The sequence below is a fragment of the Microcaecilia unicolor genome, chromosome 5 (genome assembly GCF_901765095.1).
Source record: "Microcaecilia unicolor chromosome 5, aMicUni1.1, whole genome shotgun sequence".
In the NCBI taxonomy this organism is placed as follows: domain Eukaryota; kingdom Metazoa; phylum Chordata; class Amphibia; order Gymnophiona; family Siphonopidae; genus Microcaecilia; species Microcaecilia unicolor.
The window spans coordinates 48962911-48979204 of NC_044035.1; positions in this window are offsets into that span (position 1 = coordinate 48962911).

The window sequence follows — 16294 nt, forward strand, 5'->3', positions numbered from 1 at the left end:
CTCCAAGCTGAAAGCCCTAGCCTCCTTAGTCTTTCGTGACAGGGAAGTCATCCCATCCCCATTATCATTTTAGTTGCCCTTCGCTGCACCTTTTCCAATTCCACTAAATCTTTCTTGACATGCGGCGACCAGAATTGAACACAATACTCAAAGTGCTGTCGCACCATGGAGCGATACAATGGCATTATAACATCCTCACACCTGTTTTCCATACCTTTCCTAATAATACCCAACATTCTATTCGCTTTCCGAGCCGCAGCAGCACAGTGAGCAGAAGGTTTCAGTGTATTATCGACGACGACACCCAGATCCCTTTCTTGGTCCGTAACGCCTAATGTGGAACCTTGCATGATGTAGCTATAATTCGGGTTCTTTTTCCCCACATGCATCATCTTGCACTTGCTCACATTAAACGTCATCTGCCATCTAGCCGCCCAGTCTCCCAGTCTCGTAAGGTCCTTCTGTAATTTTTCACAATCCTGTCGCGAGTTAACGACTTTGAATAACTTTGTGTCATCAGCAAATTTAATTATCTCGCTAGTTACTCCCATCTCTAAAATCCCTCTCAGTGTCCCACCCTCTGTTGCCGTCATTTCGTCTTTCCGCAAGGTCGGGACACTGAGAGGGAAGGGAACGCTGGAGGCGAGCTGACGTCAGCGCATTTGCATACGGTTACGAACCCACACAGCCAGGCATCCAGGGACACAGATGCACAAATTATTATATAGAGAGATTATTCTTTAAGCATAAATAAAATGTTTAAAAAGTTGTAATGCACATTACAAAATGTGTAAAAAGAACTGAGAAAAATTATGAAAATCAGGAAAAGTGTTCAAATGAGTTGAAAGCGATCCATTTTTGCGCTGTGTACAACACCAATGCATGCTGACATTCTTTAGCAATGCACTGAAATAACAAACAACAAATGATGTTTCTTTAGTATTTTGTGTTATGTTGGATGAGGAATGACACAAAATAAAACAAAGCAATATCAGTGAAGTTTTCATACTGTTCTAAAACAGCACATCCTTTCTCCTCTTTATCAATTCTTTTTGTGCTTGTCTGCCATGTGCAAAATTCAAAGGTTTAACTTTTCTTTTAATATGCATGAAAATACCAGGGAGAGTCACTTTAAGCATGCCATTGTTTATCCTGTCAAAGTGAAAACACTTTAAATAAGGGATATGGGAAGAAATTTTATTACACTGCCTGGGAATGGCAGCTTGGCATATTCTAAATTACAAAATACTAAATTTAGACCTGCAGAATGAAAATGTTTATTGAAGAAGCAAAGCAGAAAAGTCTTCTCTGTATATATAAAATGGAAGAATTATTATTTCTTACAAAATATAAGTATTTCCCCTTTCAGATACTTTGTGTGAAGATTTATGTGACCAAGATGTTGTGATTTCTTATTCTTAATTACTTTGTGCTAATTGTTCTTTCACGTTGAAAGTGTAGGGTATGTAATGTAGATGAGTGAAAAAAAACCCTACTTTAATGCATTTTGAATTGTATTTTTTTATATTAGCAGAATGTAAAAAATGTACAGGGGTGTGAAGACATTTAAAAGGCACCATATGGGAAAAGAAAAAATTTTACAATAAATTACAGCATTGATGGGCATAGCTATTAACATGGGCAACTGTTAAGATGTGTTATTTTACCTCTAAATTGTGCTATTTTAACACAGGTCCCATTTTATGGTTCCTAGTAACTAGGATTAACAGTAAAATAACATGAAGTGGAGTTGTCAACATGGGCTACCAGTAAGAAATGTTATTTTACTGTTAGTCTCAGTTTTAAATAGCTAGGTCTCATTGCATAAAATTGGACCTGTGATAAAATAGCACAAGTTAGTAGTAAAATAACATGTCCTAACCATAGCTGACATTGAGGGGCATAATCGAACGGTGCTGGCCAAATAGCTGGCCGGCCATCTTCGGGGCCGGCGCCATAAGTGGCCGGAGTCAACCGTATTTTCAAAAAAGATGGCCGGCCATCTTTTTCTTTGCTAATACGGTTGGGCGCGGCCAAATGTCAGAGTTCGCTGGGTTTGAGATGGCTGGCATCGGTTTTCGGCCATAATGGAAAATAATGCCAGCCATCTCAAACCCTGCGAAATCCAAGGCATTTGGTCATGGGAGGAGCCAGCATTTGTAGTGCACTGGCCCCCCTCACATGCCAGGACACCAACCGGGCACCCTAGGGGGCACTTCTAAAAATTAAAAAATAAAAATAGCTCCCAGGTGCATAGCTCCCTTCCCTTGGTTGTTTAGCCCCCAAATTTCCCCCAAAACCCACTCCCCACAACTCTACACCATTACCCTAGCCCTAAGGGGTGAAGGGGGCACCTACATGTGGGTACAGTGGGTTTTGGGTGGGTTTTGGAGGGCTCCCATTTACCACCACAAGTGTAACAGGTAGGGGGGGATGGGCCTGTCTAAAGTGCACTGCACCCTCTAAAAACTGCTCCATGGACTTGCATACTGCTATCAGAGAGCTGGGTATTACATTTGAGGCTGGCAAAAAAGTTTTTTTTGTTGTTTTTTTTTGGGTGGGAGGGGGTTGGTGACCACTGGGGGAGTAACTCGATCTGCAGCCCCTCCTTACCTCTCTACCCTCATCTCCCTTATATTCCTACCCGTAACCTCCGCTCTCAAGATAAATCCCTCCTCTCAGTACCCTTCTCCACCACCGCCAACTCCAGGCTCTGCCCTTTCTGCCTCGCCTCATCCCATGCTTGGAATAAACTCCCTGAACCCATATGCCAGGCCCCCTCCCTGCCCATCTTCAAATCCTTGCTCAAAGCCCACCTCTTCAATGTCGCCTTCGGCACCTAACCACTACACCTCTATTCAGGAAATCTTGACTGCCCCAACTTGACATTTCGTCCTTTAGATTGTAAGCTCCTTCGAGCAGGGACTGTCCTTCTTTGTTAAACTGTACAGCGCTGCGTAACCCTAGTAGCGCTCTAGAAATGTTAAGTAGTAGTAGGTGATCCCCGATTCCCTCCGGTTGTCATTTGGTCAGTTGGGGCTCCTTTTTGAAGCTTGTTGTGAAAAAAAAGGGTCCAAATAAAGCCGGCGAAATGCTCGTCAAGCCTGGCTTTTGTTTCTCCATTATCAGGCGAAGCCAGCCATCTCGTGAGCATGCTTTCAATTATACCAATTTGGCCGGGTTCAGGAGATCGCCGGCCATCTCCTGATTTGTGTCGGAAGATGGCCGGCGATCACTTTCAAAAATGAGCTGGATTGATAATTCTGTCCCCCCCCCCCCCCCCACACACACACACATCTTAATGGTATTTCTCCCTAGAAGGGATTTCATATATTGGAAAAGGCTGAGTTGTTTAATCATTGTCCTATGCACTAAATCCAGTGCATAAATTTCCTTGGTGTGGTGGATACATGCTGGGCCAGAAGATTTGAATCAAGCAAATACTAAATAATTTACCTACATTTAAAGCTCAACAAATTTCTCAGCTTCCAAGTTTCACCCCCAGGAAACGCGGATGTGGTTTACAATTTAATTGTCAGCAATATTTCTGTAGAAGGACCTGTGGATGCTTTAACAATAATAGCCCAGGAAAACAGTATTTGTGCAGGCTACAGCTAGAAGAATTTGTTAAGTGTTCTCAGTGCGTTTTTTCTAGCAAAAGAGGTGCCGGTACTCAAATGCCTAGCCACCCTTCAGGGGGTGGGGTGATCACTCAGGAACCAACCCCACAATAGCCAGGCCCCCTGCAACCAGTCACAGAATCTATGACAAGGCAGACTTGGTGTGTAGAGCCTGAGTTCTTTAATTAAAACTTGGGGGTCAGGGGTCAATTTTAGCAGACAATGGAAAAAGTGCCGGTACTCAGTACCCCCAAGTACCCCCTCAAAAAAAGCCCTGACACTGATCCACCTAATAGCAACCACCCCATTATCAGAAAGCAACATTATACCAATATTACATAACAAACGAAGAACACCGACATGCAGACAAACACAACAAAAAGGAAAGAAAGGTCCTAACAAACCAACCTTAACAAAGATAAGACAACTAATAAAAGTCCATACAACACCAAACACAGAAGACCCATTCCAAACAATCCAAGTGGGCTACATTAACGTCAGATCCGCCGTAAATAAAACAGAAATACTCACAGACTGGATCATGTCAGAAAAACTTGACCTACTATTCATCACTGAAACCTGGATCCATGACCAAAAGGATCCCATAATTCTAGATCTGTGCCCACCAGGATATAAAATCACGCACTGGACCAGAAAGGAAAAGAGAGGTGGTGGCATAGCACTAATCTACCGATCCCACTTCACCACCGAAACCACTGCCGAGTCCATAACACCTCAACTTGAAATTGCCTCAATCAGAATCCACAACAAAACCCTATGCGTATGCGATCATTTGAATTGTGTCTTGTTTTACAGACCTCCAGGTAACTGGAACGAAAGTCATGCAAACTTCATGGACTCCATTTCAAACACATGTGTAACTAACTCCAATATACTAGTATTAGGAGACATCAACCTGCACCTAGAAGACACAAACTCTACTAACGCACGAGAATGCAAGGAATTCCTCCACCTATGGGATCTCAACTGGCCACAAATGCAAGCGACCCACATCAAAGGGCACACACTCAATCTCATCTCACACAAACTCTCAACAGACCAGAACCTAACTTAACAGACTTTAATTGGACAGAAACACCCTAGACCGACCACTACAAACTAAACTTATCCCTACACTGGCGGAAGAAAGGACTACAACAAATACAAGAACACACATCCTACAGCACAAGAGGTCAAATAGACACGAAAACATTCTGGCAAATGATGTACAATAACGAATGGACAGCACAAACGGACTCCATATACTACCTCATAGATTGGGATAAACGATGCAAAAGAATATTAGATGAAATAGCACCCTTACAAACAAGAACCTCGCACAAACACAACACGATACCATGGTTCAATGAAGAACTGAAAAAACTTAAAACACAATACAGGAAACTCGAATGAGCATGGAAAAAAAACAAAAGATGATCTTACACACAACGCTTGGAAACAAGTACAAAGAAAATACAAATACGCAATAAGACGGACCACAAGATTATACTATACAACCAAAATAGGGACTGACCACAAAGATATGAAAGAACTATACCAGCTTGTGAATAAACTCCTAGATACCAACTTGGTCACTACAACGAATACAGACATCCCACCTGTAGATAAACTCACCAAATATTTTAATGTAAAAATCATAAACCTACACAACACGCTACTTCAAGTCAATACTGACATCGAAAACTTCCATAACGAGCTAGACCCAACCTCTGGTGAATACCCAGCTGACCGAACCTGGTCGAACCTTTCCCTCTTGACCACCGAAACAGTTACCCAGGCGATCAGGAAGTTCTCCAACTCACACTGCAAACTAGATATCTGTCCCAGATACCTACTGAAATCCGCCCCGGATTGCTTCATAACAGACCTCACATCCCACCTAAATTACATGCTACAATAAGGTCTCTTCCCCAAGGAAAAAGGCAATATTCTACTCATTCCAATACCAAAAGATTCCAAGAAAAAAACAGATGATATCACCAACTACCGACCAGTAGCATCCATCCCGTTGGTAGTCAAACTGATGGAAAGCATGGTAACCAAACAACTTACAGATTATATAAGCAAATTCTCAATATTACACGAATCATAGTCAGGATTTCGCCTCCTCCATAGCACTTAAACAGTACTACTCACTCTCCTAGCCAAATTCAAACAAGAAATAGCAATAGGCAAAAGCATTCTCCTCCTCCAATTTGACATGCCGAGTGCTTTCGACATGGTAAACCACAATATGTTAATAAGACTACTAGACAAGTTCGGGATTAATGGAAACATACTCAGCTGGATCAAGGATTTCCTAACCACAAGAGCATATCAAGAAAAGTCAAACTCAAACATATCACCGTGGAAAGCAGACTGTGGAGTACTACAAAGATCTCTGCTATCACCAACCCTCTTCAACCTAATGATGACCGCACTAGCCAAGTCCTTATCCAACCAAGGCCTTAACCCTTTCATCTACGCAGACGATGTCGTAATATACATTCCTTACAAAACCAAACTGACAGAAATCACCAACGAAATCAAGCTAAGCTTCAACATCATGGACTCATGGGCTAATGCATTTCAACTAAAACTCAATAAAGAAAATCACATTGTCTTATCCTCTCATCCCAGCACAGCACGGACAACCCCACAAGCATCGACACCCCAGATCACACCCTCCCTATCTCAGACAGCCTGATAATCCTCGGCGTTATAATGGATCGTAACCTAACACTGGAGAGCCAAGTAAAATCCACTACAAAGGAAATGTTCCACTCAATGTGGAAACTCAAACGCGTGAAACAATTCTTCCCGAGGGAAACATTTCACAACCTGATACAATCAATGGTAATAAGCCACCTAGATTACTGCAATGGAATTTATGCAGGATGCAAAGAACAAACCTTAAAGAAATTTCAGACTGCTCAAAACACGGCAGCTAGGCTTTTATTTGGAAAAACGCGATTTGAAAGTGCAGAACCCCTATGCGAAAAACTAAACTGGCTCCCAATCAAAGAATGCATTGCCTTTAAAATCTGCACCCATGGTTTTACAAAATTATCTATGGCGAAGCACCTGGATACATGATAGACTTAATCGACTTACCAACCAGAAACACATCTGATCTAACACGAACATATGTAAATCTACACTACCCAAGCTGTAAAGGTCTTAAATACAAATCTACCTATGCATCCAGCTTTTCCTAAGCACACAACTGTGGAACGCGCTACCAAAAGCCTTGAAAATGACGTATGACCACCTAAACTTCTGGAAAATGCTAAAAACCACTCTGTTTAAAAAGACATACCCTCCCGATACAACCTAAATGCCTGTCCTCGGCTACACAAGAAAACTAAAGCACGTAATGAACATAACTTTACTCCTCCACTCTACGATTCTTACTATGGCTCTGCCATATAAACTTCACCTTACCACAACATCACATTGTATTTGTTCACACCAGAATATGCAAACGCCTTTCCGGTACTACTGTATGTAAGCCACATTGAGTCTGCAGGTGGGAAAATGTGGGATACAAGTGTAATAAATAAATAAATAACTTTTCTTTTAGGAAGCTATCCAAACCTTTTTTTTAAACCCCACTAAGCTAACTACTTTTACCACATTCCGTGGCAACAAATTCCAGCGTTTAATTACACTGAGCAGAGGGTTTCAACGTATCATCAAGATGACACCTAGATCTCTTTCCTGGTCAGTGACTCCTAATGTGGTACCTAGCATCATGTAACTATAGTTCGGGTTCCTCTTTTCCACATGCATCACTTTGCACTGCTCCACATTAAATTGCACCTGCCATTGGATGCCCAGTCTTCCAGTCTCATAAGGTCTTCTTGTAGTTTTTTCACAATCCTGTTTGCGATTTAACAACTTTGAATAACTTTGTGTCGTCAGCAAATTTAATTACCTCACTAATTACTCTCATCTCTAGATCATTTAAAAATATGTTAAAAAGCAGCAGTCCTAGCACAGACCCCTGGGGAACCCCACTATCTACCCTTCTCCATTGAGAATACTGACCATTTAACCCTGCTCTCTGTTTTCTATCTTTTAACCAATTTTAACCACTCTAGAACATTACTTCCTATCCCACGACTCTCCAGTTTCCTCATGAGTCTTTCATGAGGTACTTTGTCAAACGCCTTTTGAAAATCCAGATACACGATATCGACTGGCTCACCTTTATCCACATGTTTGTTCACCCCTTCAAAGAAATGTAATAGATTGGTGAGGCAAGATTTCCCTTCACTAAATCCATGTTGGCTTACGGGCGCATTTTCAAAAAAGAAGGACGCCCATTTTTCGACACAAATCGGAAAATGGATGTCCTTCTCACAGGGTCATCCAAATCGGTATAATCGATAGCCGATTTTGGATGTCCCCAACTGCTTTCTGTCACAGGGATGGCTAAAGTTCAAGGGGGCGTATCGGAGGCATAGCGAAGGCGGGACTTGGGAGTGCCTAACACTAGCACGTCCTCGACTCAAAATGGAAAAAAAGGACGTCCCTAATAAGCACTTGGATGACTTTACCTGGTCGTGTTTTTCTCAAGACCAAGGCAGTGCCCGAAATGACCAGATGACCACCGGAGGGAATTGGGGATGACCTCCCGTTACTCCCCCAGTGGTCACTAACCCCCTCCCACCCTCAAAAAATATCTTTCAAAATATTTTTTGCCAGCCTCAGATGTCATACTCAGGTCCATGACAGCAGTATGCAGGTCCCTTGAGCAGTTTTAGTGAGTGCAGTGCACTTAAGGCAGGCGGACCCAGGCCCATACCCCCACTATGTTTGTGGAGAAAACAGCGAGCCCTCCAAAACCCACCACAAACCCACTGTACCTACATCTAGATGCCCCCTTCACCTGTAAGGGCTGTGGTAGTGGTGTACAGTTGTGGGTAGTGGGTTTTAGGGGGCTCAGCACACAAGGTAAGGGAGCTATGTACCTGGGAGCTTTTTCTGAAGTCCACTGCAGTGCCCCCTAGGGTGCCCAGTTGGTGTTCTGGCATGTGAGGGGGACCAGTGCACTAGAAATGCTGGCTCCTCCCGTGACCAAAGGGCTTGCATTTGGTCGTTTCTGAGATGGACGTCCTTGGTTTCCATTATCACTGAAAATCAAAAACGACCAAGTCTAGGAACGACCATCTCTAAGAATGACCAAAATTTCAAGATTTGGACGTCCCTGACCATATTATCAAAACGAAAAATGGACATCCATCTTGTTTCGATAATATGGGTTTCCCCGCCCCTGCATGGGGACATTTTGCAAGGACATCTTCATCAAAACTTGGACATCCCTTTCGATTATGCTCCTCCATGTTTCATTAATTCATTGTAAAGATGAGGCTATTGTGAAGATGAAGCTCCCACCTCAGGATCCCCCGTCCCTCTTTCACTCAGGGTGAGCTGGTTCTTAGTATGCAGATTTTATGCAAATTATTCTACTACCCCTTTCTGCTCAGGGTGACCTGCTTCTCAAAGGCAAACACAGTCAGGTCTCACCAACAGGATATTCTCTTACAAATCTTTTATTCCCCCTTCCTGGGGCACACTTCTTCCAGCTTAAAACACTTTACAAGCTTAAACAGTCCTTCCAGCTTAAACATTTCTTCCTAGTCAGTTCAATCTTCCAGCTTAAGCACCTGGACACTCAGTCCTTCCTTGTAACATGAACACCCCAGTCCTTCCTTATAACCCGGACACCCAGTCCGTCCTTGTAACACACAGTTCTTATACCTGGCACCCTAGGGCCTTCTTACCCCCAGCCAGCTTCCTTGCTTTACACACAGTTCACCAACAGTCCAAAGGGCTCAGCCAGTACTTCACATGGGGACCTCCTGCTTCCGCTACCAGCTCTCTTCTTCCGCTGCTAGCTCTCCTCTCCCCTCACCACTCAGGTGGGGTATTAAGTGTTTAATGGCCAAACAGGACCCAGCCCATAACCTGCTGCACCTGTTTCCACCTCCAGGACTCTCCCCGGTCCAAGTGACCTCCAGCTATACCTCCCCTTACTGGCTCCCTTCAGCGACTCACCCAGCCCTTCTCCCTGGACATTTTAGGGGAACAGCGCCCTCTAGGGGCCTAACCAGAGTAGGCCAGCCTCTCCCTTCTCACACCATGCTTTTGAATATGCTCTGTAATTTTGTTCTTTATAATAGTATCTACCATTTTGCCCTGCACAGACAAGTAGCTGCAGTGGGAATCAAATCCAGATATCCGATTACTGCACTAACCATTAGTGCTACTCCTCTATTGCTGTGTGCACTATTTAGAATTGTTATTTAATCCTATGTCTTGTTGAAATATCTTGTTATACCTTTGTTTCAGTCCTACATATTGTATTCCAATTTGCTGTTTCTGAATGAAAGGCAATAATTCATTCAATGAACATATACAGTCAGAGTATGAAGTTAAGCACTGGTACTATTTTGCTTTTCTAATTTGTTTGAATTGTTATCTGGGTGTTGGCATTGCACATTATCAGTATCCAGATAACTTCCAGCTCTCTCTTGGTTCCGCCCCTGAGCTACCTCAGCACTATCTGATTAGTGTCGGGGCAGTCAGTAAAAAATGTCTGCGTTATTATCTGGATAATGCTGCTGAAAATCAGTGGATGGCCGCGATGAGTGGGACTTATCCAGGTGGGAGATGCTCCTACCAGTGGTGTCGTGAGGGCAGCTGACACCCGGGGCGGGTCGCTGCTGCGCACCCCCCCCCCCCGGGTGCAGCGTGGCGCACCCTCCCCCCTCCGGAGCGCAACCCCCCCCCCCCCCCCGAGAACATACCTGGAAGGCGGTGAGGGGCGGGCGGGAGAGCCAATCCGCCAAGTGCACGCCGCTGGGGGGTGTCGGCGCCTCGCTGGTTCCCTGCTCTCTTTGCCCCGGAACACTTGTACATCCTATGCATACACTCCACAAAAAAGCAAAACCTTTGTCTTTTGTTAAATGTGTACATCCCTCTCTTGCCTGAGATCCAAGGGCAGCATATTCTAGTGAAAATGGCTAAACCCAAAAAAAGCCCAAGCATGAGATGAACCTAAGTTCACTTTTGATCAGAGAGTACGAATTCTAGCTTTTTGCCCTCTCCAATCCTTCAAAATATATAGGGGCCTCCTCATTCGCCACCTGAAATATGAACATTAACACCTTAAACTTGGCCCTGTATTCCACTGACAGCCAGTAAGGTGAGATGAACATGTCCATGAAACACATCCTGTGACAAAGCAAGCAGTAGAATTTTGTACCAACTGCAAAATCCACAACAAAACCTTCAGCAAACCCATATAGACAATATTACAACGGCCAATGCCAGATAAAGCCAGCACTGGTATCTCTGTCTTCATCAAGTCTTTTGATAAACAGTAACATAGGAGACAACTTTTCAAAATGATTGGGGGTGCTAATTTTTTTTTTTTTTTTTACAGGTGGTGCATTCCACCCCCCCCCCCCCCCCAGTACCTTAACATCCTGTCTGCTGCAGTCTTCACCTGGGCAGTGGCAGCGCCTCTCAAAGGCTGCCTGCAACCTGCACCAGGACTTCTTCCCTGAACAGTCCTGCCCCTCAATCCCCCTGTACTGTGCAAATATAAGGAAATGGAAATTTCAAAAACTGACATATTTTAATCACTGTACTATAGGTTAACAAATACAAATAAAACAAAAAATGGAAAATATGATATTATTATTTTATTGGACTAAATACATTTTTCAATTAGCTTTCAGAGGCCAAAACGTCTTTCCTCAGGTCAGGACAGTTTCCATATCATCATGCTGATCAATCCATAGACTGGTGGGTTGTGTCCATCTACCAGCAGGTGGAGATAGAGAGCAATCCTTTTGCCTCCCTATATGTGGTCATGTGCTGCCGGAAACTCCTCAGTATGTTCTCTATCTCAGCAGGTGGTGGTCACACACAGCAGCAGCTCTGGCTAGGCCTCCAAGCCTAATTTTTAGGTTTTGTTGAGTGCCTGGGGTTGAGGGCTCTTCTTGAGCAAGTGCAAACCTGGTGGCGCCAGGTCCCTCCTTTTCTCCCCCCTCCCGCTGGCTCCGTTAAAAAAAAAAAAATTTTTGAACGTCCTTAACAGCGTTTATTTCGACGTTTATTTAAACGTTCATTGCAGCTACTCACTGGGACACCAGGTCGTTACAGCTCGGAGCGAGAAGCAGGTAATTTTTACCTTTTTATAGCGGGCAGGGGGTTCCCCGATTGATCTCCATGTGGCCTATGGCGTCGGAGGGTGAGGGCGCGAAGAATCGCTCCCCGGACCGCGTGTGCGCTTCTAGCGGGGATGTGGGGGTTTTAAAATCTGATTCGCCCTTGTTGGGTGTCAGTTTGGAGGCCGGTCAGTGTCCCGGGTCTTCCGCCGGCGCGGCGGTTTTTCCCGCCATAAACGCCCATCCCCCGCTGCTCGCCTCCGCCATCTTGGCCGGCCACTCTGCTCGGACGGTTTCTTCTTGGGCCGCCCTTGAGCTGGGAGACGTTCATGCCATGGCCGCCCTTGATTTGGGCGATGGCAAAAAAGCGGCTAAATTTAAGCGCTGTTCTTCCCGCGCGGCTCCTTCGCGGAGTGTCGCGCCGGACGCCATCTTGGATGCGCAGCATGGTTCTCCTCCGCTGTTGCGAGCGCCGGTTGAGGGTGCGTCTAGGCTGTGGCCCAGGCTGCTGAATTGCACAGTTTGGGGGTTTCTCCCCCGAGTTATTTTGCTGCTGCATCAGGCCTTCCTTATGCAGAACGCTGCCCCTTCTCCCTTGTCAGATAAAGGGGTTGAGGCCCCCGGAAGTAAACGCCCTCGGGTGGATGCCCAGGCCTTAGAGGACGCTGTTTCCTCTGATGTAGATGAGGGCAGCGTATCTGAGTTCTCCAACGGTCCTTTGGGGATTCCTTGGAGGAGACAGATTCCCGCTCGGATGGAGCGGATGACCCCTCTGCAGCACGGATCTTTCGCTCAGAGGATTTGCCCAACCTGTTAATGCAGGCCATGAGCATTTTGAAGATTTCCTCTCCGGAGGACGTCTCTCCCTCAGCCCCTGTTGGCTCCGCCATTATGCTGGGGACGAAGCGCCCCGCCTAGAACCTTCCACGTGCATGATGCCATGCACACCTTAATTTCGGCTCCAATGGGATGTCCCGGGAAGCGAGCCTCAAAGTGGCTAGGGCTATGTCCCGCCTCTATCCTTTGCCTGAAAGTGAGCGTGAGGCCTTTGTTTGGCCTACCGTGGATTCTTTAATCACTGCGGTGACTAAGAAAACGGCGTTGCCGGTGGAAGGTGGCACGGCACTAAAGGACGCCCAAGACAGAAGATTGGAAGCGGCTTTAAGGTCGTCCTTCGAGGCGGCTGCCTTAAGTTTGCAGGCCTCAGTTTGCGGCTCCTATGTGGCCAGGGCGTGCCTGACGTTGGTGCAGCGGGCTTCCCCCTCGGATCCTTCCTTGAGGGCTGACTGGCCGGCCCTGGAATCGGGCTTGGCTTTATTTGGCAGACTTACTGTATGATGTCTGAGAGCCTCGGCTAAAGGCATGGCTCAGACAGTCTCTGCGCGGCGCTAGCTTTGGCTGAAACATTGGTCTGCGGACCACGCCTCTAAGTCCCGTCTGGCTAAGTTGCCTTTTAAAGGCAAGCTGCTCTTTGGGGTCGAGCTGGACAAAATTGTAACCGATCTCGGCACGTCTAAGGGCAAGAGGTTACCAGAGGTCAGGGCTCGGGCTAGTGCTCGCCCCGGTATTCTCAGAGGACGGTTTCAGGAAGCCCCGTCGGTACCGCCCGGGCAAGTCGGGCTCCTCTGCCCCCTCGTCCTTCAAAAGGAACTTCTCCCCCAAGCAGCATTCCTTTCGCAGAGACCGCCGTCCCGGAGGTACGCCCTCCGGTCCTCCCCCAGGGTCTCGTACCCAATGACGGGGTCCTGGTCCATGGCCCAGTGCAGATTGGAGGACGCCTGTCCTCGTTTCTGGGCGAGTGGTCCAGAGTAACTTCAAATGCTTGGGTGCTGGAAGTCATCAGAGACGGCTACAAGTTATTCTGCCGACCCTTAAGAGACGGGTTTGTACTCTCTTCCTGCAAGTCTCCAGTCAAAGCTGTGGCAGTGCAGCAGACCTTGGACAACCTGATCCGCCTGGGTGCGGTCGTTCCGGTGCCAGAAAATCAGATTGGCAAGGGACGTTACTCCATTTACTTTGTGGTACCAAAGAAAGGAGGTTCTGTCCGGCCTATCCTCGACCTCAAAGGGGTCAATCGGGCCTTGAAAGTGCGGCACTTTCGCATGGAGACTCTCCGCTCTGTTATAGTGGCAGTGAAGGCAGGAGAGTTCTTGGCTTCCTTGGACATCAAGGAAGCGTACCTGCATATTCCCATCTGGCCTCCTCATCAATGCTTTCTGCGTTTTGCAGTCCTGGGACGACACTTCCAGTTCAGAGCCCTCCCTTTCGGGTTGGCTACTGCTCCGCGGACCTTCTCCAAAGTAATGGTGGTCATCGCGGCCTTCCTGCGAAAGGAAGGAGTACAAGTCCATCCTTATCTGGGGGGACTGGTTGATCCGAGCCCCCTCTTATGCAGAGTGCGGCAAAGCTGTGGACCGGGTAGTTGCTCTTTTGAGCTCCCTGGGGTGGATCATCAACTGGGAGAAGAGCCAGCTGCGCCCGACTCAGTCCCTGGAGTATCTGGGAGTTCGATTCGACACCCAAGTGGGCAGAGTGTTCCTGCCAGACAATCGGGTTGTCAAACTTCAGGCTCAGGTGGACCAGTTCCTAGTAGCCTCTCCTCTTCGGGCTTGGGACTATGTGCAGCTGTTGGGCTCTATGACGGCCACGATGGAAGTAGTGCCCTGGGCCAGGGCTCATATGAGACCACTACAACACTCTCTGCTGCAGCGCTGGACTCCGATGTCGGAGGATTATGCTGTGCGCCTTCCCTTGGACCCAGCAGTGCGCAAGGCGCTGAGCTGGTGGATGCAGACAGACAAGTTGTCTGCAGGAATGCCTCTGGTGACCCGGAGTGGATTGTCGTCACGACGGACGCCTCTTTGTCGGGCTGGGGAGCCACTGCTTGGGAAGGACAGCGCAGGGGCTCTGGTCTCCTGCAGAGGCAAAGTGGTCTATCAACCTCCTGGAACTCAGAGCCATTCGGTTGGCGCTTTTGGAGTTCATCCCGGTACTGGCGTTGAAGCCAGTACGGGTCCTGTCGGACAATGCCACGGCTGTGGCCTATGTCAACCGCCAGGGAGGTACCAAGAGCGCCCCTCTAGCCAAGGAGGCCATGAATCTATGCCAGTGGGCGGAAGCGAACCTGGAATAGCTGTCAGCGGCCCACATTGCCGGAGTCATGAATGTCAAGGCGGACTTTCTCAGTCGCCATACCTTGGAGCCCGGAGAGTGGCAGCTATCTGCTCAGGCGTTCTTGGACATCACGAAGCGCTGGGGCCAGCCGAGCCTAGATCTGATGGCGTCATCGGCCAATTGCCAAGTGCCGCGCTTTTTCAGCAGAGGACGGGACCCTCGATCCCTGGGAGTAGATGCTCTTCTCCAACAGTGGCCGACACAAGAGCTTCTCTATGTGTTCCCGCCCTGGCCCATGTTGGGCAGGGTGCTAGACCGGGTGGCAAAGCATCCAGGCCGGATAATCCTGGTGGGTCCGGACTGGCCCAGACGTACCTGGTATGCGGACTTGATCAGAGCTCTGCAGTGGACGTCCCTCTGCGGCTGCCAGTGGAGCAGGGGCCTGTTACATCAGGGTCCCGTGGTGATGGAGGATCCCTCCCCCTTTGGTCTTACGGCTGGCTATTGAGCGGCCAGGTCTGAGAAAGAAGGGCTTCTCAGACAAGGTCATCGCCACTATGCTGAGAGCGAGGAAGCGCTCTACTTCTACTGCTTACGCCAGGGTTTGGCGTATCTTTGCAGCGTGGTGTGAAGCAGGCTCACTTTCTCCCTTCACTGCTCCAGTTTCTTCAGTGTTGGCGTTCCTGCAAGAAGGTCTGGAGAAAGGCCTGTCGCTCAGTTCCTTTAAAGTCCAGGTAGCGGCTCTGGCTTGCTTCAGGGGCCGCCTGAAGGGTGCTTCCCTGGCTTCGCAGCCAGATGTGGTGCGCTTTCTCAAGGGAGTTAATCACCTGCGCCCTCCTCTGCACTCAGTGGTGCCTGCGTGGAATCTCAACCTGGTGCTAAGAGCCTTGCAGAAGCCGCCTTTTGAACCCTTGTCGAGGGCATCTCTGAAAGACCTGACGTTGAAAGCAGTCTTTTTGGTGGCTATCACTTCAGCCAGAAGAGTTTCCGAGCTCCAGGCGCTCTCATGTAGAGAGCCTTTTCTGCAGTTCACTGAGGCAGGAGTGACTATTCGCACAGTGCCTTCCTTCCTGCCCAAGATTGTTTCTCGCTTCCATGTGAATCAGCAGCTCTGTCTCCCTTCCTTTCGTAGGGAGAACTACCCAGAGGAATACTCTGTTCTCAAATATCTGGATGTGAGACGAGTCATCATCAGATACTTGGAAGTGACCAATGATTTCCGGAAGTCGGATCATCTGTTTGTCCTGTTTGCAGGTCCTCGAAAGGGTCTGCAGGCTGCTAAGCCTACAGTGGCAAGATGGGTCAAGGAAGCCATTGCAGCGGCTTATGTGGCCGCGGGGAAGGTGCCGCCTATCCAGCTGAAGGCTCACTCCACTA